This window comes from Falco naumanni, chromosome 3 (assembly GCF_017639655.2).
Source record: "Falco naumanni isolate bFalNau1 chromosome 3, bFalNau1.pat, whole genome shotgun sequence".
In the NCBI taxonomy this organism is placed as follows: Eukaryota; Metazoa; Chordata; class Aves; order Falconiformes; family Falconidae; genus Falco; species Falco naumanni.
This window is the reverse complement of record NC_054056.1, coordinates 21,528,130-21,554,040: the sequence shown is the minus strand read 5'-3', so window position 1 is coordinate 21,554,040 and position 25,911 is coordinate 21,528,130.

Sequence of the window (25,911 nt, the reverse complement as noted above, 5' to 3'; positions counted from 1 at the left end):
CGTGCCGTTTAAACCACTGGATCTATCGAAATGCCGGTTTGAGTTCGCGACACTATGTACTGCGTTTTTCATTCTCGTATTTGACTATTTAATCCTTTCTACTTGTCGCTAAATATAATTGTTTTAGTCTCTTATGGCATGATGATAGCATATGTATTCAGGTTTATAGCTGTTGTGTTTAAGATGAAGAAAGTGAAAACATCTTTGTACATTTAAGTCTGTATTATAATAAGCAAAAAAAAGAAGATTGTGTGTTTATGTATGTTAATATAACATGACAGGCACTAGGACGTCTGCCTAATGAGGTGGTTCCGTTAAGGGTTTAACTTTTTTTTGTTCTTTTTGTTATTTTTTTGGTCATCCATCCTGTGCAATATGCTGTGTAGATTTTTTTTTTTTTTTTGTCTTAACGATCACCCTCGACGCAACGTTGGGAAAGAAGAGAAGAAAAAAAAAATCATGCCAGCTAACCATGTCAAGTTCACTGCCTGTCAGATTGTTGATATACCTTCTGTAAATAACCTCTTTTTTTTTGTTTGTTTTTTTTTTGTTGATGGTTTTTTTTGTTGGTTTTTTTTGTTGTTTTGTTTTGTTTTTTTTTTCTTCGGGAAGGAAATAAAATCAGCTGGAACTGAACCCTAACGCTGGGCTGCGGCTGTCATCATTGCTACGCCCCCGGCCTGCTCCGGGAGGGGTTTTCTCGGGAGGGGTGGCCGAGCCGCCCCACCCCCGGGGCCGCCGGGAAGCGCCGTTCAGGGTGGGGGGCTGCGGAGTGCCGGGCGTGGGGGGCCGCCAGGTGGTGGGCTGCCGGGTGGGGGCTGTAGGGCTGCCGGCGTGGGGGCTGCGGGGCCCCCGGGCGGGGGGCTCCAGGGGTGACGGGGTAGGGGCTGCGTGGCCCCGGATGGGGTCTGCGCGGTGCCGGGTGGGGGCCCCGGGCTCGGCATCTCCGGCGGGAGGGGCGCGATGGGGGGTTTTAGCTGCTGCCCTCCCCGGGCAGCTCGCCCTGGCACCGCGGGTGCAGGTTATTTTCTCTTTTAAGAGATTTTTTTTTTATTCCCAATTTTTTCCTTTTCTCCCCCTCGGTGAGAACCGCCGGAGTGAGCGAGCCCGCCGCGCCCGGGCAGCAGCGGGGCCCCACCGCCCACCCCCCATCCCAAATCCTTCCTTTCCTTCCCTTTAATGGAGCCTTTCTGAGGCAAAGCATTTGCAAACGCCCGGCCATCAGCGCCCTTAGCCGTGTGAATGCAGGGGGTGGGGGTGGGGTCCTGGCCCTTAGCCCGCCGGTGGGGGGAGGGGCACGGCCGGTGAGCCCGTTGTGTTTTGATGTCCCGGGTACCCTCCTGCCTACGAATATGCATCGTACCTTGAGCGGTGTTTTGTAAACCGATTAAAGCGTCCCACTGACAGAATGGTTTCACTTAGCTGTTAATTTACAGCTGGCTTTGAGCCATAAACTCTTTTTTTTTTTTTTTTTTCCCCATGAAAAAGGAGGAGCAAAGGAAAAGAGACGTTGCACCGGCTGTTTCGCAAAGCCACCGGCGCGGGAGGTTAATGTTTGCCCGGCCTCATGCCGGTGACCCCTGCGCTGTATTTGCCATGCCAAAATCCCCCCAGCTGCAGCTCCAGGCTCCCGCCCCCGCTGCCCGGAGGGGTCCTGCGTAGCCTCTTTGCATGCTAGCCTTTCCTTTCCAAGGCCATTTGCAAACCAGGTATCTCCCCGGGACCACTCCCACCCTCCACCTCCCCCGGTATTGAAGCACCCCGGGAACTCGCCCACCGGCTACCGGGGCACCCCTGGCCAGGCTGGGCAGGGGGCTGGCAGCCAGGCACCATGGGGTGGGTATGGAGAGATTTCCTCTTGGGACTGAGCACAGGGCAAAATCAGGGGAGAAAATGGCCAGGGGTGGTGATGGGGACAGGTGACCACCCTGAGCCGTGGCACCGAGGTGACAGGCTGGGACTGCAGCCCCCCGTGCCCCCCACCTGAGCCCAACTGGCCGCTGCTGCTCTGGGCCACTGGCCCGTGGCTACAGCTAACTCGAGGGGTTTGGTGGTTTCCTGTGCGTTGGGTTTGTTATCAATTAGAGCAAAGTCAGTATTGCCAAAGGGGTTGTTTGTTTGGGGGCTCCTTGGTGGCAGCAGTTGTGGCCTCCAGAGAGCTGAGCAGAAGGCAGCTGAGACAGGGATTCACACAGCGTTACACCTGTGTGTATCTACATAAAGGGGAAATACTCATGTGTTCCTTGCTGCCTGCGATACGGAGCAAGGCAAGTTTCTCACTAGAGGAAGCACCCACAACTAAGCCACACAAGGACATATCAAAACATACTCCTTTTTATTATTTTTTTAGTAGACAATATTGCTTATGTATTCTGTTTTGGAAGGAAAAATAGTGGCCCTTTAGCAAGTGTGAAAGCTAGCAAACTTATTGCAAAGATATTTTTTTTTTAATGAAGTTCTATGCAAAAGAAAACCAGATTTTAGGAATCGCAACTGGCGTCTGACCGTCGGTTTGCCTAGCTCTTAGCTGTGGAGCAGAGTGGTGGGTGCTTTTAAAGAGGTGCATTTCTACAGTGTCGTGACACGTCGCAACATCGCTGGTGTGAGATGGCTGTAGCTGTTTCCTGCTGCTGCCCCAGCCAGTGTGAGAGGCCCCAGCCCCACTCTGGGGTGCTACAACCATGCTGGAGCAAGTGGCAAAGCAAAATTGGCCCTTCCCTGCTGTGCTCGCACTCTGGTAATGGTGTTCTAGAGACTTCCACAGCCACACGCGGTCACTGTCACCAGTGAATCCTGCTCTGCTAATTTATTCCATCCTCCACAGCATCCCCTTCCTACTTGTGGCCTCCGCAACACCTTGTGGTGACACTGAATGAATTTGTTTGTGTGCTGAGTGAAGAAATGAAGGTTCTGCTTTCTATTTTAACTTCAGTATAGGTAAGTCTGTCCATTCAGGTACTGTGACCATTTTGTCTCTTCTTCATTTTTTCCTGAGCCACTCATTTTTATAGCTCTTTGCCATTTCTTTATCAGCTCATCCCATAGCACACAGAGATAGAGAAAAGAATTAAACTGAAAGATTCAAATGGAAAATCACCTTAATAGGCTGCATGTGTCTGTTGCTAAAATTTATTTTTAATAGACCACGCTTCTTTGTAAATCATTAATTTACCTACAAATTAGATGAAGACTGTTCACCTCAAGAGTGTATATATAATTTTCAGTAATCAGGTTTGCCTCCCCTGTGTATCATCTCATTTCCTTCCCTTCCTCATGAAGCAGTGTGTAATGTGATTGCGTGCACAGACCGCGTTGTATTTTCTTCCTCTGCCGGCACCAAAGTAGGGTTCCCCGGGAGCTGGCAATGCTGAACACATTTGCAGGCTTCGTACTCCCGTGTTATGCTGCCAACAGAAACAGCCTGGCTGAGCTGAAAGGCCAGCACAGAGCTGGAGGCCTCCCCGTTAGCTGTTGCAACATACGCTTGCATGGTACACAACACAGTAGCAGCTGTATGAGTGCAGAGCCTTCATGCTGGCCACCCCTTCTCTGCAACATCTGCTTCCACAAGAAGTGGGAAAAAGTAGCAGATCAGAGCTTCACCCTCCTCTCAAGGGCTCTTTATCCCCTGTGTTGAATCTAGTTTTTCAATGTATATATTAGAGTTAATTTTTCATGTAGAATAACTCCATAAAGGTCTCCAAAAAGCTTTGAAGGCATTAGTGATGTGACCTCCTGGGTCTACAAGTGTTGTGATCAGTTTGGTATGCCAGAGCTCTGAAATTATTACCTGCCTTCCACCATTTCAACCTCTTATCTCCAGGGCCCTCAAATGAGCTCTGAACATCAGCCATGATTTTTGTCACCAACATGAGGAAAGGAAATGCGGTCACCCCCCAAGATGGGTATGCCCCGGCACAGAAGGTGAGTTACTCAGGACTCAGTAATTGCCCAGTTTTGTGCATTGTACATAAACATTGCAAGGCAAGGAATAGCATTTATGGAGCCTATAGTAATCAACCAATAGACCATCGGCAGAATTAAATCCCCTGGAATGTGATTTAGGCATAACTTATAGGCAAGGCTCTGCAACATTTCCCAACACTACACCTTTGGCTAGATTACACTGTTCTGACTCACTGCCTATGTCTTTTTTCCTACCAATACACTAACTCCTAGTATCCTTTCTCCCCCTGTACTAGCTCTTCCATGTTTTTGGCAAACCAAGCTTAACTCTCCTGCATGGCAGCAGAACATCCCCAAACTCCAAATGGCTCCTGTCACAAAGGACAATATACGAGTGGCTGCTGGAGAGGTGATATCCGCTGGTTTGTGACAGAGGTTAGCTGTCCCTGACCTGGCCTTGATGCCGTTTGTTGACAGCTCGCAAACGCTGACCAGTCTCTTCATGCACCCCTGTGTGTTCCATCCTTATCAGAAGCAGCATTTGCTTGCTTGACCAGGAGGAGGAGGAGGAGAAGGAGGAGAAGGGCTTGCAGAAACAGGAGCAAGACCGGCAGGTCAGTTTCAAGGAGCCCATCGGGTCTTTCAAAGTCATAGGAATGAGGCAGAAGCGGAAACTCGGACCTGGCATGGGCCAGGTGAGCTATGCGCTTTGGGTCCCATCAGGCACTTTTATGCCAGCAAAACACTAGAGAAAACGTGTGTTATGCTGGCAAAGCTATGCTTTGTTGTGTTGGCAGTGCCCTCATAATGTAGACCTGGAAGAAAACGGGAAACCCTGGTATTCCTTACTTTTCCTTTTTGCTCTGAGCAACTCACCCAGTTCCTTCCTGGGCTCCCCCTGCCCAGTCTCCCATTTACATTCCTTTTTCTAACCTTGCTTCTTCCCAAACATTGTCCTAAACTTCTTCAAGAGGAGTTTTGCCAGTATTATGGTAGATGTGTAAATTCCCACACAGTGGGCCCGGAACATTGTCTTTCCTGCTCCCTGACCCCCTTTTTCTTCTGCTTCAGCATTCACCTCCTTCCCTTGTAAAAGGCATGTTGCCTAATGTGTGGCAGTAGAATAAAATCTAATTTAAGATGTATCCAAGATGTACCCGTGCTACATTATCATCCCGAGCTTAGTTCAAGACTCTCAGATGAGGGTACCTCTGCAAATTGTCTGCCTCAAAAATAGCATCAAGCTGGGTATGCACCGTGGCTGCATTTCTGAAAGCTAAATGAAAACAGCTGGCACCTAACTGAATAATTTAAAAGGCTGTTGCTCAGGTTGAGTGTTTTGAACAAGTGGGATTGCTGTGAGACCAGACAAGATCTGACTGCGTGATCTCAGCACAGCTCACTGAAACCTGTGTGCACGGGTTAAAGCCCAACCGCATCTTTCAAAAGGGCAAATTCTTGATGTGTCAGAGAGAACCTCAGAGAGATCCTTTTTGCTGTAGCAGCCTCCCTGAAGTTTGCAACAGTGTATGGTTCATGGTCTGTCCCTCTCAAGAAAGTGAAGCAAACATCCACATCTTTCCAGGACACTGGAACTGCTGGAGCTGTAATTACTGCTGGTAACGAGGGTGCCTTGACCAGACATAAAGCGGCTGCTGCACTGCTGACAGCAGGTTACATGGGACAGTGTGGGACACGGTGAATGGCAAAGGGAACGGCACTTTAAAGGGGGATCTGGGCATTTCTCCAGGCTTGGAAACCTGGATCTAGATGGGTTTAGCTCCATGAAAGCAGATTCGGATGTCTTCAGACCAGGCAGAATTTATGCTAGGGGCTGCTATGATGCAGCGTTTGGGGTATTGCTCCTGTGGTGCTGCTGATTCAGGCTTACTCAGGGTACCAGGAAAGGCAAAGGAATTTAACATGACGTGAGGTAGCTCCTGTTTACATGTAAGTGCTTATGTGCTCTAACTCTAGGGCTTAATTTCCAGAGAGGGACATATCTTCTGTAAATATTCAGTTGTTCCAGAAAGCAATTTCTTTCTGTTAAAAGAAAACAACACCTTTATTTTTCTAATGAAATAACTTGCATAGTTCTAGCTGTAGGGAAACGAGTGGTACAGTGGATAAAACAGGAGGTCAGAAACAGGCATCTTCAGATTCATTCCTGGTCTTCCTGCAGACTTTGTCCAAGACTCAATGTGATTTGGAAAACCTTGTTATGCTGCTTTCCTTTGGATTGGTTTGAAGGGGTTCTTTTTAAAAAATTAATTAATAAAACATACATGATGTTTCTATGAAACAGGATAACGGAACAGAATAAGAACAAACTTGTACATTCTCATTCAAAAAAAGGAGGAATCTTGGGTATTTTAAAAAATCTTTGGGTTTGTTCTCTCAGATCAGCTTTGGGGGAAAAGAAGTGTGAAAATGTTTTTTGCTTGAACTCTCTCCCGGCTTTTAAGAACCCAGACATGAAGCCTTACAAACTGAGTCCTTTGCTTCCCTATCCTGAATTGAGTGTGCACGCTGGTGCTCTGGAGCTGGTCACCAATGGAGGGTCACAACTCCAGCTCAGCTAAGTGTGTATAATAAGTGCTGTATTTCACGTAGTTCTGAAATACTGTATTATCACACTGGAGGATACATGCTGTGAGTTAGACTTTGGCTGATATACTTAGTGATAATTAGGTAAAGGAAGCTTCCTAATTCCACTAACAAATTATTCCAGGTTTAGATAGAAACAAAATCATAGTGCCTTCTCCTCTGCTATTGCATTATTGTTGTTATGTAGATGTTGGTGCCCTTAATCATAGCTCAGCAGCTCATGTCCTTGGTACACTGCAAGTACAGAACAAAAATAAAAGACCCACTTCAGGCAGTTTATCGTTCAAATGTGGGGCAGAAAAGCAGCCATGGATATGAGCTGGGAGCAGAGTAACATTACCCTCCGGTCTGACATCACCAATCTGGCTACCGCAGCAGCCCAAGTGAGTTGCTCTGTCATTCCTTGCAGGTATCACAGATGAAAACAGGTATTAACGAGGGATTTGGAAGAGAACACAGGTAAATTTGCACCAGCGAGCAGGGACCTCTTCCAATGTATTTCTCATGAGAAGAGAAAATACAAAATGTAACAAGCAAATAGTTAAGAAGCTGGGACCATGTGGTGATGGCAGCCAACTCACTGCTGCGGTGAAGGAGCGGTAAGATGCTTGATAAGCGTGTGGTGGTGTTGGGAAGGACACTGGCACAGGCTTACTTGGGGAAAAAGTCCAGCTCAGGTCATCAGGGTCAAGCTCATGGGCCATGAAAATGGTCATTGAATGAGAAAGTCTGGACGCATGGGAGGAAGGGGTGGGGGGAAACTACTACAGTAGTTGGGACCCAGGGTGTTGTGAACTTCAAGAAGAAAAGTTTAGAAAAAAACCACTACTACTAAAGCATAGACTGGATAGTAAAGCAGAATTATTGCTGGTTACTGGCAAGAAACTGATGTCTGATGGCAGTAATTGAGAGAGGTAGGAGGAAGGCTTTAAGAGCCTAGTAGAGATGGGAAATTGTATCTTTGTTTAATTCAGGCAGAGTATACAGCTGGGGGGGGGAGCTCATTATCCACAGGCAGTGTTAAAGACAAAGGCAGAAGTTTTAATTTCTTCTGAGATGAGGATGTCAGCAAATTATTGTGGGAGTCAATGGAAGCAGATTCCCACCCACCTGTATCTCAGCCCAGCTCCCTTTGGTAGAGTCTCTGATGGCTAATTGGTACTCACCTTCCTGCTGCAGCCCACCCAGCAGGGCCTGGCGTCTGCTGACCTTGTTCCCCTGGCCAGCCCCACCTGGGACTCTGACCCACCCCTCAGGAGCTCATTTCAGCTGGGGCCTGGGTTTTCATCCTTTCTCCTGGGCATCTCCCTTTGCAAAGCCTGTGGAAGTGTCATGTATTTGAGACCTCAGCCTCCCTTCTGCAAAAATTACGGATGGATGGACAGATGGATGGATGGAGATATCTGTATGACACATCTTCAGGAAGGTGGGTTTAAAAGGCAAGTCCAAAGAGCCTTTGGCCTGTAGCCATCTCCAGCTGATGAAATGGGCTGTGGAGGTGGTTGAGGGTTGTGCTTGTGCTGCTCTGGGCGATTCTAGCACTCAGCACAGGGCTTGGCACACTGTGGTCTTACAAGTCAGATGCGGGTTTTGCAGCCTTCTCTAAAGGATGCTGGGTGCTGAATGGCAGGACTGAAGCTTTTGTGGCTCTGTTTGTGACTGGCAGGTCTGCTTGTTGGTGAGCTGAAACTCTGTTAATTCTAACTTATCCAGTAATAATGCTAATACTATGAAAGAATGGGAAATATTATTGCCTACAAAATAAAACTCCCGTTTAATAATATTTTTTTTGATAAATAGAATTGTGTCATAGGTACGCTAAGGTGTAGTTATTGCTCTTCTTGTTGTAAACGAATTGCAAACAAGCAGAGCAAAGTGCATTCATAAAGAAATATCTACATGTGCACGCTTACAAATAATTTCTTCATCAGGGTGCTCAGAGAACAATAATAGTGACAAATAAAATGGGCTGGTTTCACATCAGGGGGATTGATTTAGATCAAAGTCATTTAAATTGCCAATTTTAATCATGATTTAAATTGTCAAGTTGGAAACCCTGATTTAAATAATTGATTTTCATCTTGTTTTGCATTTGTGCTTCCTATTTTTCTAAATAAAGGCTGATCCTCATTGGCTGGTGTAAATCAGTATTTCCTTTTGCTAACCATGAGGATTATGTGCATACTCCATCTGTATATATTTAAGGCGTTTAACATATATTTACACAGATTCTTAATTTATACATTTTTATCATGCTAGAAAAATAATTAATGAATATTTTCTGACTTTCTAAATTATGTTTATTTTTCCTCATGCATTGCTTCAAACTGTATTTGGATGGTAATTAGACTTTCATTAAAAATACATAAAATCTGGAGGGAAAGGGGGCGTTAGTTAAAGTATGCCGCATAGCAAAGTAGTTTTGTTTGAATGCATTGCTTTTAAAAAGCAAGGTCTAGATCTGCCCCTGAGTGCAGACTTGCAGCCACGTAAGTTGTTTTAGTGAGGCGTTAGTTGCCCATGCCACCCAGCCAGGTAGGGCTGTGCTGCTAAAACCTTCACAAACCTCCTCCAGAGTCCAAGGACTGTGTGGTGAAGGTCTGGAACAGGAGAAAGGTGAGGAAGCTACCAAGGACAGGAGAAAGATGAGGAAGCCACCAAGGACAGGGGTTCCTGCAGGGTCAGTGGTGGCTTCTCCATCCAAGCTGGTATTGGTGGGAAAGAAGAAAAGCCACCAACTGTCCTGAGCCCCCAGGACAAGAACAAGGTGTCCTGGTTCAGGGCTCATAACAGCAGTTTTGACTGAGGTGGGTTACTTGTACCCCCATGCCACCATGGAGTTTAGTGGCAAAGTGCTTCTGCGGAGTGTGCCCAAGCTGGTCGTTGGATTACCTGGGTGGGCTGCAGCTGGTGAGCCGAACTGTCACTGTGTCTTCCTGTATTTTAGAAACAGATTTGGTGTCTCCATAACACTTTTTAGCCTAATCGAAAAGAAAAAATGGTCCATTCTACTTTTAATCCCTGTTGTTTGCTTTGTGTGTTTTGGCACCACTGTGATGTTCTCCTGGAAGAGCCGGTTGCTGGACAAGGTTCTTGATTTGCTGTACCAAGAAGTATCATTTTCTTCATTTTTGACACGGAAGAAGGAATTTATACTTATTAATCATTAAAAATGCAGCAAAGTTTTGTGATGCTTTCTTTTTTTGGATTTAAATGCATTTCCAGGGACTTTACAATCTTTTGGGTATGGAATAAAGAGGAAGATACAGTCCTTCCTTTGCTAACTGGGCTATCTTAAACACGTTGATTTAATCAACTAGAAAATAATGAAAATTCTAATTTTTTAACATTTTGTCCTGATGATAAAATATTATTTGTGAGTGTAGACTGTTTCACCACTGAGCATTTCTTTAGGTTGTGAAGTTTCTGTGGCTGTAAGGAGCATTGAATGAAAATATTTGGAAGGTCTGTGTGACCCTCAGTGTTACACATATCTCTGTATGTGATACAACTAAACACAGTAACGGTGCCCTGAATATATTGCAAAACATGTAAGATGTATGCAAAGTAGATGGCTTGTATTATGAAAGGACAAGCTTAAATAATGGTTGTTTGATGTTTTTCCTGAAATTATCTTTCTAAAATCTCTTGGTCCTCTTATTCTGCTTGGCCAAGGTTGTTTTAGGTACGAAGAAGGTAATACATTGCCAGAAACTTTTTGTTGTTGTTGTTTGTTCAGTTTTGTTTGATGTTGGGTTTGGGTTTTGTGGGCTTTTTGTTGTTGTTGTTTTAAGAGACTGTTAACTCTATCTCTTGATTTCTGCTCAAGTAAGTCTGATTTTTTTTAAATTATTATTATTAAAAATATTGATGTGGCAGTCAAACCTAGGAGAAGTAACAAAGTACTAATTAAGCCCTATCTAATCTCAGTCTTATCTGGCCATCCATGCTCATAATTAGTTTCTCAGGTTTAAAGGCACTAATCATTTAACAAAGCCAACTGTGTAAATTGAAATTAAGGAACTATTATTTCAGCCCTTGCAGAACAAACTACTAATTTCACATGTTTGCCTTAGCATCTCTGTCACTGTGGTTCCAAGTATCTGGTAGTGCCTCATCTCTGTAAGGGCAGGGACAGGTCATGGGGCAGGGATCCTTCAGTCTCAAATACACAGTAGCATGCCAATGGAGGAAGAGAGAGGTAGAAAACAACCCAAGGAAACAAGACAAAATTCCCTTTTATATGGGGGTGAAAATGATGTTCATGAGACTGTCCCGATGCGTCATAGCTGTGACTAAGTCTCTCAAATTTGAGGATGGAGGTTCTGTATTTTGGGTGTTTGGTGGCCTTAATACCAAATTTTAACTGGTTAATTTTTAAAGTAAGATTTCTTAATTTATGTGTGTGGGGTTGTTTTAATAAAGACATTGTGTTAGTGTACCCATTGGGACTTACAAAGCTGGAAAATTACCTCCCTTCCTCTAGCAAAGCCCGTTATTTTTTTACTTCATAGAGGAATAAACATAGTCCTTGTTACTGGAAAACATCCCTTTCCTCTGATCCTCAAACACTACTCTTAGAGAGTTTCTTGACCTTTTGCTCAAGGTCTTGATTTATATCCAGCCCTGAATATCTTCACGAGCAACACCTCACAGCTCTCACACTGACAGCATTTCTTTTCCTCTCACTCTCTTTGTTTCAAAGTTGGCCCTGAATATTTCTCCACAACAAATTAACGTATGCACGAGTGCGTGGTGGGTACAAGTGGTGAGGCTAGGATTTCATAAGGCCTTCTGCATGGGTGGAACATAAATTACTTTAATATGTACACCAATAGAAGATAGGAGATGCTTAAAATTCTGAGAGTGCCCAGCTTGTAGGGTGAGTTCTGATTAACAGCTGATAAACGGTACTCTAAGGTTTCCTGCTATATGCAAAAATATAGGAGATGAAAGAGGCTATAAAAGTTGCTTTAGGCTTGTCCATTTTACTGAGCGTCATGTCAGGGATTAGATTTAATTTGATCCTTTGTGCAAAGAAGTTTTTTAATAAAGTAGCTGTTCAGATTAAAGGATAAATTAATATATTATTCTCTAGTAATAAGTGTTAAATTGGATAATGTGTTACATCTGATGGTATCACAGAAATTACTCACTGTGATAAAACGTTACTTGTAGTTCAGTGGGATATAAGGATGTCCTAGAAACTGCATTCCCAAAACAAAGGGTTTGAAGTACTGGTATCACTTATCATGGAAGGTAAACAAAATCAGGCTGCCCTTAATTAAAGAGGGAAAAAGACACTGCTTTGGGTTCTGTTATAGAGGTCTGGTTGAACACGTGGAACAATGCATACGCCTCAAACGGACACAAACTCAAACTGAGCCTTTTGGATTCGACAAAGGCAACAGCAGCAAGAAAGACAACAAAAGCCTCACAGGGCAGCCAACGTCTGCGTTCCAGCCCTGCCGCCCTGTGCTGCCTTGGGGCTGGGTTTGAGCTGGCCATTGCTTTTCAAAATGGCATAACTTAGGAATTACAAAAAGTCCTAACCCCTTCCCCTGCTGCTGGGGGGCTGCTTTGCCCGAGGAAGGCTGGGCAGGCTCAGGAGCAGCAAGGGACCGTCCCTGTCCCAGGCCTTGTCCCTCCTGTAGAGCTAAAGGCCTGTTTTGCTCTATTTCTTCTATTCTGCACTTTAGCAGAGGCATCGTGAGACCCAGAAATTACTTAAATAGCAACACCAGAGATGAGGAAATGGTGACTGGCTCATGTGTTAATTAACCAGCTTCGCCTCATCCTCCACAATGCACCCCAAGACTGTAAAAATGTACCTTGGTGGTTCTGGTTGGTTTTTAATCTTTCATACTATTCTCATGAGAACACCTGACGTGGTATTTTACAAAATTTGATGCAAAGTGCACTAAATGCAAGAAGAAAAGGCACCAGCGATTTAAATCTGCTTTGGAGCATGCCCACAGTGGGAGCTGAAGTCACTTTTTCTTCTCGGGTATTCCTCTTCTGAAATGATTCTCTTCCAGTTCTGCACTTGGCTACTTTGCTCCATAGGCCTTGTTTAAACATGCACGTTACGATTGTAAAGGTAATTTTTTTGTCAGTAAAAGCTGAGATAATTCTCTTCACAATTGATTGGAAAACCAAAGACTAATCTAACACCAGAAAAGCCTCCTGGAGGGCTTGCAGGAGGGAATACAAAGCACCTGACAGTTCCAGTTGGGGCTGCGTGGGTCAGTAGGAAGAAGGGTGATGGGCATGCTAAAGCTGGGAAGTGCAGGAGTGATCCGAAAGAGGAATCTTGATAATTTGTTAATTTCTTTATCTTTCTTTTTAATAGATCTTATTGCAAAATTTAAACCACTGCTGTGGCTGGTTGTACCTCTGCCAGACAGGAGCAGGTCACCATCCCATGATGCCAAGAGTCCTAGTCATCACCTTTTAAAATCAAATGCAAGAGAACGATAGCAATTATATATATATACACTTACATATATATATAAATCTTCAATAATCTCCAGTTTCTGTTCTCCCAGCTGATAAGCTCTGTGCACCCATGCACGAAGTTAACATGACCCAGGGTGGCTGGCAGCCCAGCTGGCAGGTTGGGGAGATCCTACAGCATCAGCTGCAGGCTCTGATCGGCCACTGTGGTTCCTCCTCCAAGGTCATCTCCCCTCCCCATAAGCAAAGGGGCTGTGTGGGCTGGGGGTGCCCGTATGTTGCATGAGCAGAGAGCTGGGTGCTTACTGGGGAGCACTAGGTTGACTGGGCTGGTGTTTTGCTTCTGCAAAGGTCTGGCCAGGCTGCACGATGTGTGCTGTGGGATGGAGGGCAGTGAAGAAAGTCGCGTGTGAGTCCTCTTGAACGCAGACCGTCTTGACCAAGTGGTCTTGACTGCCAAAAAGGATGGGCATGGCACCTTTCAGACCCTCCTCCGGGCTCCTCAAGGAACAGCAGCTGCTCACAGTAGAAAAAAATTGCCTGAGGTGACTTAATGACAACATTGCTAGTGCTGCTCCTGAATTTGGAGATAATTTGCAGAGGTTTGTTTGGGCTGCAGTTTTGTCTCGGTGCTGCTCAGCCTTCAGAGTTCTGATAACTGTTCCTCTAGAACTATTTTGTGTTCCGTGACCACCTGGTGTGTGTATACAGAGCTCTGTGCACAGAGATCAGCCCTGGCCTGGCTCCGGGCAACTTTGTTGATCGTTTTATTCGCTGTCATTAACTGGGTGTTTAGTCTTATGATGTAAAATATCTCCTGTGCCTGGTATCTAGAAAGCTGTGTCATCTGTGGTCACTTCAAAGGATATTTTCCTCATCAGATATATTTATTAGTAGTAGATTAGAGTAGCCTTTACTCTTGAATATTTAAAATATTGTGATGTTAGAACATGTGTTATTCTTGATGACAAAGCAAGGAAAATATCTTTTTTTTCATGCTGATTTTAACTTCAGAATATTTATTTTTCTTAGAATTCTTTATTAGGATAATGACTCAGTTTTTACTGAGATATACAAGATGTTGGTCTATGTGATTTTCAGAGAGAAAATAGGAAGGAAACAATGTAACTAGACACATTTTGTAACTAAAATAGTTAAACAAAAATAGTCTGGTGATCCTATGGTGGCTGGAAGCTCCACAACAGCAGGTTAATAATTGTCCTGCAGCCTCTGATTGTGATTAGCTACAGATGTGATTTCCAGGGTTTTCAGTTTTTCACAGCTGTTTGTTCATTTTACACTATTAAATCTAATGACCTAAACTTCTCAAGTGTAGTTGTCTGTGAGGTTTTTGGTTTTTTCCTTTAATGCCTTGGTTTCCTTGCAATTCATATTCTGAATTAGCAGAAACATTTTTTTTTTTGAGAGTGGAACTTTTGATTTCTGTTTTCCCATGAAAATGGGAGAAATTGGGTTACATTGATTTTGATTTTTATTTTTTTTCTCTTTCTAAAGTATCTGTGGCAATGGAAGTGCAAACCTCATGGACTGTTATTGATGTAACGGTGGATGATTTAAGAGCAAAAGACATTTCTCGGAAGTCCCTTCAGTGCTTTTAAGCCAACCTTTCCTGCACATGATGCCTACGTGAAACAAGCCACCGCAAGAAATACCCGAAGTGGCTTTGATGCCTGTATCCAGGTGTTCCTGGTAGATGTATTAGAATATAAAACCTGCATGTTCAGCTATCACTAAAGCAGATAAATTGTTGAAACAGCTCTCACATGAGCATCGTGTGCATCGGTGCTTTAGTGAGTGAATAATGCAAGCCAGAGATTTCTAGAGTTTTCCCTAAAGGAAAAAGGAATGAGGCTTCCCACCAGCATTTAGGGCCTGAGTCTTCTCCAACTCAGATCTTCCGTGAGCATTTAGATCTGTGTGAAGTAAGCTTAAGAAGAATTAAAAAAAAAAAAAAAAAATGCTCTGCTGGAATTTACATGGCTCAGGAGGCTGGTAATAGGATGAGTGTCTTTACTTCAGGTCACTGATTTAAATCCCAGTTAGAAATAGCCCGAAGTCATTACAATTTCGTGGTGGGTTGGTGACTTACGAAATGAACTGGTGATGGGAGCCACCAGTTGTCACCAGGATGTGGCTACATGTTGCACCAGCCAAGCAAATTTAGTAGCCTGCATTAGAGAACCCGGAGGTTTTCTTTTCCTGAAGGAATATCTTGTTTCTCACTGCCCAGCCCGCACTGAACAGTGTGCAGTTGAGTTTTATCCATTAATAGGAGATTTTCTGAGAATTACAGTCTTGGTAGCTGATCCTTCAAATCTGCAGAGACAACCAGCTGCAGCCTTTAGGTAGTAATTTCTCCTCCGCCTGGCTTTTATCTAGTAAATATTTGCCTCTTTTTATGCATGTGGTGATTTCTCCAGGCTTTTCCTGTCATCACGGAGGAAGCAGCTTCCGTTTGCCCTTTCCCACGCTTTATTTCACTTGGGGGGGGGGGGGGGGGGGGCAGAAAAAAAAAAAGAAAAATTGATTGTTGTCCTTGTGAATGTATTATTGAATATATTTATGTACATATAGTTGGAGTCTAATATGAAATAGCTATTGAGTGATGGACCCCATAAATAACCCAGTGTCCGTGGAGGTAGAATCTGGAAACATAGTGTGTTTATGTGTAATAAATACAGAATTTGTAATTTGACCTCCCAGGCAGAGGTTACTGGTAGATTATGGGTCTCTCTAATCTGATTCCAAACAATCACATATTATGGATGACATTTTCCTTTCGTGACACCTCTGGCGTTGCATGAAGCACCAGATTTGAAGAGAATAGGCTCATTAGAGCTTTGTTATTTTTTAATTTGACACATTTTCTTAAAAAATAACACCAGGCAGAGAAAAAGCAGGGAGAGAAAAAAAGGAAGCTGGGGATGAGTTTGAATGTTTTGAGCTGTTGCATTTGGAACTCGCCATGTGCTTGACTGGGGCTCCCAAAATACAGCTTCCATGCAGCAGTCAAGTGCGTATGCATGGACTTGCTTGCATGGGAGATTGCAAGAGTGGGGCTGGAAAGAGCGTGCTTGTCCTCATATGCTGATTGCATGTTGTGTTTGGGTTTACATGGGGGCAGGCATTAATGGCATTTTTGCAGTTGTTCCACTGACAGCTGTATTGAATCCCTACTTAGAAATCCTGGGTTTAAGGAAAATGATCTACTGTTTTACCAATATTGGCCAATATACGCTTCCATTTTTTTGAGGGAGCACAAGCCATATGTAATTAAGACTGTATATATTTTTTCTTACTAATTAAATACAAAGATAAATTTTTATCAGTGACATCATTATTACGTATATTTCATTTATACCAAGTAACCTTATTCAAGACTGGTACTCTTCCAGATGCTGGTTTTCAGTGTACAGTTTGTATTTTAATAAATTCTTATTAAAACAAGGATATGCTTTGAAAGCTGTTAGCAGGGCAGGTAAATTATTTTGTGACAAAATATTAAAAGTGACAAAAGGAAAATAAATTGGTAAGACGGAATAGCTACCCTTTTATGAATATGGATCTATTACTGAGAGAAACTCTTCTGTGTTAGTTAAAGGCATTATTTTTTTAGTAAGTCACAAACAGAATAGGGCTATAACTTTCCAGATGAGGTTTCATTTGAAAAATTTGAGAGTGGTGGCAACATTGAGCCTGATAATCATATTGACCCAAAGGACCAAAAAGGCAATTACAGAGGTTATAGGCAAAGGAACAAAGAACAGTAATAGAGGTCACAGGCAAATGGAAAACCAGACAGTTAGTTTATCTCATGTCTATATTTACTATGCTGTTTTTACCAGAGCTGCTATAGTATTTCTGTGTGTAGTGTGACCTTGATATTTCTTGCAAAAACAAATTATATTCCCTCGTCCTTCACAATGGCAGGTATATGTCTGCATTTTTGCCATTCCAATTTCCGTGTGAAAAGGGTCAAACTCGTAAGACCTAAAGATGCAGGAGGTCAATGCTCAGGCCAGAATGGAAGTGGGGAGGCTGGGCTGGCTTGCTGGATCCGTGGCCAGGAGGACCTGTCATTGTGCAGAGCAAACCCCCCATGTTGTGCCGGGTGGGCTGAACTCGCCAGGCAGCCCCATGGTGGCCCTGGCAGCATGGTGCTCGGAGGAGCCTTTGTCTGCTCACGTGGCCTCTGGCAGGATGGTGGGGAAATGTCTGCCTTTCATCGTCTTCCCTTCCCTGGGCTGCTAGCTCACTCCCTCCTTCAGCTGGTGCTTTCCAGCTGCCCCAGCACCAGCCATCCCCGCTGGGTGCCCTGGTCCTTGCTGGCCCCTGGGGATGCCCACGCTCAGAGGAGCAGCATTGCTCTTTCCAGCTTCATTCTTTCTCCTCTTCCTTCATGCGTGCAGGGGAAGCATTTGCTGTGACATAGATTGTTTGGGGTCTTTTTAGTTTAGTTTGGGGGTGTTTTTTCTTTTTCTTTTCTTTTTTTTTTTTTTTTTAAAGGCTGCAGGCTGCATAACCGCACCTATGCCACATGAAGCAGAAGTGCATGTTTTCGGAGGGCTGCCTACTGCTGCCGAGATGGGGAAGTCCAAATTAGACTTTGGGCCAGCCACAAACCCCCTGTCTATTATCTGTCTGTCTGTCTATCCGGTCATATGAAGGCACAAAGATCTATTACTCTGCTACACACAGGTGTTTCACATGATAACAAGGTGCACAAAACCCGGTTAAACCAGGCCAGGGTTGTAAGTAGGACTCAAATCCTGTTCCTGCCTTTGTCCTGTATATTCCCTACATGCGGGAATGCACGACAAGGGCTTTATGGTCTCTGTGCTTCAGGAATATTCAGCTGATTACTCAAACGGATTTATGAACCAAAGAGATCATATCAACTGTGGTTCTAGCCTGGCGCCTGTGTCGGTACCGTGGGGCGATTTCTTAAAAGAAGCGCTTAATTAGAAGGACCGACATTTTCAATATAAGCCAGAGAGGAGGATAATTAATTAAATCAGTTGAAAAGCAACTAGAAATAAATTGAACGTTTTCTGAGGGTGAGAAGAATGGGTATTATCAACCTATATATTCAGAATGTTAGTCTTAAATGTTCAAAACACTGCTATATTTTTCTAGCAGCTTTGAAGGTGTGTGTACATTAAATAATCTTTATACACCGTCTCATTTTTGTTGCTGTATTTAAATTTAATACCTCTCAAATAGATCAAATTTTTTAGGACTGAAGTAGTCCAAGTTAATGTTTTAAAACTTTAGGGAAGAAGAAAGTAAGACTGAAACCTGAACTCCCCCAAATTAGTCTTATTTTGACTATAATAATCAATTTGAACAGTAATCATATATGCTTAAAGAGTAAATGGGAACAAAAATATGGAAAAGTAATCTTTTACTCCCTATTAAAAATAATATAAAACAGGCCTGATCATTTGTTCACCTTGCAACAAAGCTTTCATTCTTCATAATAAAAAATAATCTGAGAGGAGTAGCAACTGCAACAGCTACCATCATATATGAGCACATTGCTGAGCTGAACCCCTTTGAATCTTGGGAATTATCTATTTCTCTAGGGATTCTTGTACAAGATCTACTAGAAGAACCATAGGATCCAGAGGGAAAAGTGGTGGAAACAGCTACAGTGGAACCAGGTTTGTGTCTAGTTGCTGATCTGCCAAATAAAAAGGGTGGGTTAAATGGGACAATAAATAAATAAATACATACAAAGGGAGATGACAAAGAGGCTTTGGTGTATATCTCTAAAAAAAAACCTGTTCTGTTAAAGGGGTTTCTGAGCTAAGACTTTCCTTAGCTTAATCAAGATGGATATTTGGTGGAAAAGAAGATCAGAGAGGATTTCACCACCCTTGTTCTGGCTTAGGGGAAAATATGAGGGAAATGCAGGTAGTTGAGAATCAATTACAAATTGTATTTTCTGTCTCTGGAGTATGGAAGTCAGGAACAACCTTTAGGTGATTCAAAAGAATGCAGTGCTGGAAAGCTCATGTTTTTTCTATCCTTTTGAAATAATATAGTTGGGGGGGGAGAGAGGTTTGTTGGGTTTGGGGGTTTTGTTTTGTTTTTTTTTCCTTCCCAAAATAAACATCCTATGAATTTGCTGAGTATGTGTCTCCAGACAAGAGTATATCCATGCAAAACCAATTCTTTCATTTGCAGGCTTGTCCACCTTGGTCTTCATGTTTACAGGAGTGGATCAACCTAATGATTTGATTCATACTTCTACAAAAGGGAGTAATGATGAAATCAGGCTCTGCATGTGGAAGAATAAAACAGAAGAGGAAGCAAAAAAAAAAATATTCCTTGGACAGCAAAACCCAGAAGATGCTCTGAACTATCTGCTAAAAGACCACTTTTTGCTGATCTTCTGCTGTATTGCCCGTCTTCCTATACATGGAACATCCAAAAGCTCGTAAGCGAGTCAAAGCGGTCAGATGCTCTTGGAAGTTATAGTTCACCTCCCAGGGAAGCAAGGTCAAACCATGCTAAATATCTTTTTGTGCACTCTTTTCTCACAGTAAAACCAAAGCCAGTTGCTGTAGCTGATGTATGCAAACTCTTCTGTGAGCTCCTTCCTGAAGCTTGTCATCTCCTGTGGCAGCCGCTAAAACAGAACTGAAACCACTTATCTGGAACTCTCTTCTGGAGCACCCGGTGGTGGTGGTGTAGTGGGTCTCGCAGAGTCTGAATTTCCTCTACGTGCCAGGAGCAAAGATCAGAAGGGATCATGTGGGTCTTCAAATCCAGCCTCTTGAAACCCACAGGTAAACGGCCACTGGCTCTTTAGCCTGGGGGAGTCTGCAGGTGATGCACGTTCAGACTCCCCCCAGCTCCAGCACAATAAAGCTTGTACAGCAAGTCACGAAGTCACATGTAGGATGTGTAACAAGACATAATCAGCATCTCAGCCCTTTGCCACCGGCTGGGCTGCCCTTCGCCTTGATAGGTGTGGTGGGTTCTTACAGCATCCACACAGAATTCCAGGCGTTGGGGTGCCAGTCTGCCCATCATCGCCACAGCACCGGCACATGCTCCCGAATGACTGTTGCCATTGGCACAGCAACCAAAAATGAGCGTCACAGCCTTGAAACATGCTCAGCTGGTGAACTTCAAGAAATTGTGTGTTTTCTTGGTAAATGTAATGGAACCTATACAAGTTACTGGAAGTAATCCCTCAAAGAGATTTAAACAATCCTGTAAGTGAATTATCTCTGCAGGAAGGTTTCCTGTCCTGTGCAGCCAGTCTTGCTTTCAGGCCCCCATTTATAAAATTAGCTGTACGCTAATGTAATGTGGTGGCGAGACATAAAATAAAAAAAAAAAAAAAAAAAAGTGACTAGAAGCTAAAGCCAAACAAATTTTGATTTAAAGCAAAGTACAACTTTTGTTGTTGTTCATTTTAACAGCAAGGGTTATAGTTGACTTAATTCTGAAGGGAAGTGGTTGACTGTGTATTACACAATGTTTTAGCAAAATGGAAAACTTTTGTGGAAGTTAGACTTCAGAAGAATATGGCCAACCTGGATAAATACAAGAGAAACTGGTCCCATTTGACCTTTTATACGATGATTCCATGACCTTTTCTGATTGTAAAAGTCCTGAATTTATGTCTAGAGTGAATTTCACTGAAGCCTTTCCTGAGCGAGGCTTGGGAAGCAGCATCATATGGAGACAGAAGGAGATTGGATATCTGAGACCAAAAGAATTAAGAAGAATGTGGATGTGCAGTCGGGGAATCAAGGATTTAAACCTTGAACACAGGTAGTCAGGTCACTTGTCCTCATTATTTGGGAGCCAGAAGAGACTAGGTCACTGCCTGGAAATGTTTAACCGTTGGTGCTCTGTGGGCAATTTCTTTGTTGTTGTGGCTCTCTTCAAACCAGATATCGGCATGTGGAGCTCTCAGGAGATCCTCAGACCCCTTCTACAGCTGCAGTGAAACCTAAATACAAAAGAATAGCTAAAGACAAGAAAATGCTGCGTGAGAATAGTTATTCTTATCCTTGGTTCTCCTTGAGTTTCATCCCATGGCAGGCTTTCTGCTGGTTTTTAAGGGATGAATGTCAGGCAAAATGGAGTATTGCAACGTGGGTTGTTCTGTTTGCCCTTTTCTCAAATTTGCACAACATTGGTGGTAGATTCCAGTAAATTCCATGACATGCTGGGATTTATTAAACTGAGTATCGCTGTGATGTAAAGTACCAGTATTTTCTGATGCCAGGGTGCAAGGCATCTGGGGCTAAGGATCTGATGTTTACTGGAGCTAGGTGCTGCCCAAAGACCAAAGAGTAGGTCACCATCTGTGTGCAGTATTTATCTTTCTGCCCACGGAACACGTGTCATTATTGGTACATTATGCACGATGATTAAAAATATTACTATGTCTGGTGACAGGCCTGTGAGCATCGGTTGTTAGGAGACCCTTGGTTCCTCACTTACTGTAAAATTATTTTGAATTCCAGCCATTCCAGACGTGGAGTTTTCTGTCATGTTTTTGACTTTTCCAAATAATTTTCTACCCTACATAATTTCTATTTCATGATAATTATCAACAGTTGCTCCCTCTTTCTTGCTTCTCACTTATTCCCTTTTACTGTTCAATGCTTGCCTTTACCTGGCCAATGATCCACAAAGGGATTTTAACCAAATTTTATTGTCTTGACCACAGATGACCTTTTATTCATCACATAAACTCTTCTGTAAGACACAGTCACTTTTGTTGAAATGTTTCTGATATTTTTGCCCTTTTTATCAATTTTTCTAATTTTTGTCATCCTCCCCTGGTTAACTGTTCAGCTACATATTACCAGCTGTGACTGCCTTCTGGTTGTGTATATCGAATGTAAGCAGGTCACAATTACGGAACCCTAGGCAACTGGTGGCCTCCAGTCCAATGATTAATTAATCTTTGTTACTCATAGTGAAGTAGTAAGGTAGAGACATAACTTATTTAAATATAGTTTGCAGTAGAGAATTGCAATATATAGGGTTTTTTTTTATTTTTTTAAATTTTTTTTAAAGGCATGTTTGGCCTCAAGCTTCCAAGGGCAGGCGGAGAAGGGGGTGGGTGATCCTACTTCCCTGCCCCACAAACTCCAGCTCAGCTGGCAGGCCACGCGGCAAGCTCTGTCCTCACAAATTCTCAGCGAGTGAGGATTTTGTGCAACGTGTCTTGGATGTCCCCCAAAACACAAATTCCATGAAACCAGGACCTGCTTGTACAATTTGTGCTTTTCCAGAAAAGGCTGCTAAGTGTAGCCCTTTGTGTTTGCTGGTTGTGCCCCAGCGCACAGCTTTCCACCGGATTAGGGGCCATCTGGGAAGGAGACCCAGCAAAAAATTATGCGTGTGTTAGCAGAAGCATGCATGTTGGTTATCCAGAAACATGCATGACAGAGAGTGGGTGTGAAAAGCAGAGAAAATAAGGATGAAAGTAATAGAAGGGCCAGGGTGCAGTCAGTGTTCCTCTTCCCTCCCTGAAACTGAAGGATTAAGAGAAGTGAGGAGGTGGGAAAAGAAAGATGGATAAAGCCACCATGGTAATAGTGTAGATGGAAAGAATAAAAATCTTGGTGAAAAACTCTGAAATGGAGGGAAAGGAGAAATGGACTGTAGAAAATAATTTAGGAGGATATTGTAAAAGCGTTACGATAGTTGTTCCAGAGCATGCAGTGCAGAAGGGCAGAAGACCGACTGCAAGGAGGAGTTTCACTCGCACACCTGGTGTTACACCATGTTATGTATTTTCATTTTACCTCACCATCCAGAATGAAAAGCAACAGCAAAGTATGTTGCTACAGAACATAGGAAGGCAACGTCCAAGGGCAGCATGCATTGCGTGCAGCAGCAGAGGAGCTGGGGGCAGTTTCTCTGGGGCAGGAGGATAGGAAGGTTGATCCTGGCTGGAGGGTTATAAAATGTTTTGAGGAAAGCTTATGAGACTGATGGCATTGGGTAGAATGGACCGGTTTGGATGAGCCTCAAAATTAGGGAAGATGGGCAGCAGGGGAAGGAGCTGGAAGAAGGATGAGTTGGCTTGCTAGCATGAAATCAGCACAGGCTGGAGGGAAATGGGAAGGGACATGGGTGAGCAGGGGCTGTAGGAGCTGTCAACAGGGCAGCGAGGGCTAAATGCTGTGCCCTGCCCGTCCTGATTTTCCTTCTCAAAAAAAAAACCCATCTCAAGATGGTCCTCTGGTTCTGACTTTGAAAAACTAGCCCTGCCATGTCAAGCGTCAGCTGCTGTTGATCACCGATTCCTGGTAGCTTCTTCAAAGTTTCTTTTATTTTTAAGAAAAAAAAAATACTAAAAAGCTAGCTGCAGCTGGGGCACGGCTCAGGCCTTGGTCAGCCCATGCCAACAGGGGCAGGGGGCAGTGCTGGGGGCCATCCCGAGCCCCTGCCAGGAGGCACAGTGTGCACACAGCCGCCCCACACACCCTGGGCACACCACACACATGCTCTCAGGCACACGTGCTGTGCACACATGCTCACATGCATATATGCTGTGCACACACACTCACACGTGCTGTGCTCAGCTCACACACTCACACGTGCTGTGCACACCTGCATAAGCACCCTCAAGTCTCCTCCATATACACACACTCACACGTGCTGTGTGCACACCCTCACACACGCCGTGTACACCCCCTTAGCCTGCTGTGCACACCCTCACACATGCTGTGCATGCATGCTTACACATATACGTTGTGCACACACCTACGCCCGCACCCACACTTACGCACATGCACTCACACCCTCACTGTGCACACACCCTCAGCCTCACGCGTGCTGTGCACACCCTCACACACACTGTGCACACCCTCACACACACTGTGCACACCCTCACATGCACACTTGCTGTGCCCACACTGACAGGCACTGTGCACACCCTCACACACTGTGCACACCCTCACATGCACACATACTGTGCATACACCTGCACCCCTGCTGTGTGCACACTCATGCACGTGCACTTGCACACCCATGCTGTGCACAAACCCTCACCCTGACACGCACTGTGCACACACCCTCACGTGCTGTGCACACCCCGGACCTGCGCTGTGCACACCAACACGCACTATGCACCTCTGCACCCGCATCGCTGCGCACACCCTGACACGTGCTGTGCACGCCCTCACACGCACACGTGCTGTGCACGCCCTCACGAGCCCCCTAACCGCCCCCCTCCCCCCCCCCCCCCGCGTGCACCCCCTGGCACGCGCCGACAAAGGGCGGCAGCCCCGCGCTCCGGCCCGCTCGCGCTCCGGCCCCGCTCCCGCCCCTGCCCCGCAGCCCCGACGTGGGGGTCCCGCTCGGGCCGGGCCGCTGCCCCCGGGGCAGGGGCCGGGATGAGGGGGGCCAGCAGAAAGTTCGAGGCCCCGAGGGAGTGGGGGTCGGGCAGCCCCCCCGCCCCTTTGTTCGGCGCCGGGGAGCGACCCTTGGCGGGGCGCCCACGCCGTGAGCCCGTCCCGCGGCCCCGCCGTCGGCACTGGGCCGGGGGTGGGGAGGGGGAGGAGGAGGAGGAGGACTGAGGCGGAAGGTGGCTCCCCAGCCTCCCTCCCTCCCGCCCTCCAAGGTGAGCTGCAGCTCCTGCTCCGCGCTTCTTTTGTCTCGGTGCGAGGCCGCCGCGCTCCCCCCGCCCCGCCCCGCCAAACTTTCGGCGGGGGACCCCGCTGCCCCCCGACGGGCTGTGGGGCCCGGGGCCGGCGGCAGCTGCGCTCCCACCGGCGGCCGAGCGGGGCTGCCGGCCCGGGGTGGGGGGCGGGTGAAGGGTCTAGGGCCCCCGCCTCCCCTCCGGGTTCCGCTGGGGCGGCCGCGGGCGGCCCCGGCTCGGCGTGGCACGCAACAGGTAGGGATGGCGGGGTACGGGGCGGGGGGCTGCCTGGCTGGGGGCTCTGGAGAAGTGCGAAGGGAGGGGGAGGAGAAGCAACAGTCTTCCCAAATTCCCCTTCAGTTGTTTATTTATGTACTTCCCGTGTCCATGCAAAAAGGGTTCGTTTCGCAACTCCGGATGATTTTCTTTTGGTTTTTTTTTTGTGTTTCCCCCCCCCCCCCCCCCTTTTTTTTTTTTTCTTTCATTTCTTCCTTCTTTTTCTCTCTTCCCGTTTTCCTCTCTTTTTCTTCTTTTCTTTTACTTCTTTTTCCTTTCTTTTAAACTTATTTGTCTTTACGTCCTGCGTTTGCCCATCTCATTCCGTGAGATCAAACTGACCGAAAGCAGCTACCCAGAGCCTCGTCCTCACTGACAGTCGGGGGAATCCAAACAAAGAGGTGCATCTACCGGAAATAATGATTTGAGAGATGTTTCTCTCCCTTCCCCACCCCCCCACCCCCCCCACTCCCCCGGCGTCTAGAATTAAATTGTTTTTTTTCTGGGAGGTTCCCTTGGAGGGAAGTTCAGCGCCGGGGCCGCGCCGCGCCGCGGGGGGATGGAGGGGCGGCGGCGGGGGGCGCGGGCAGTGCGGGACCCCGGGGGGGGGGGGGGGGGGGGGGGCGGCCGGCGGGGGGACCTGCCGCCGCTGCCGCCTCTTTGTCTGCTCGGGCAAGTTGAACAAAAGGAGAAACTCGGATGAACTCTCCATCGCTCCCGGGTTTCTCTCATCTTCGACAACTTTATCCGGAGAGATTTACTCAACTTTCTCCGCGCTCTCCCGCCGCTGAACAGCAAAAAAGCCCCGCTGCGGGCTCCCGAGGAAAAAGAAAAGAAAAAACCCGGGTTTCCCAGCGGCAAGCGAGGAAAAGGTACGTTGGGACTCGGCGTGTATTGTTCTCCGGGCTGCCCCCCGCGCCCCCCCGCCGCCGGGCGCTGGGCTGGGGGCGCACGGGGGGCTGCGGCTGGCCCAGCCCGTCCTTTGTACTCCTCGGAGCACATGCAGGTATTTTAGGGGG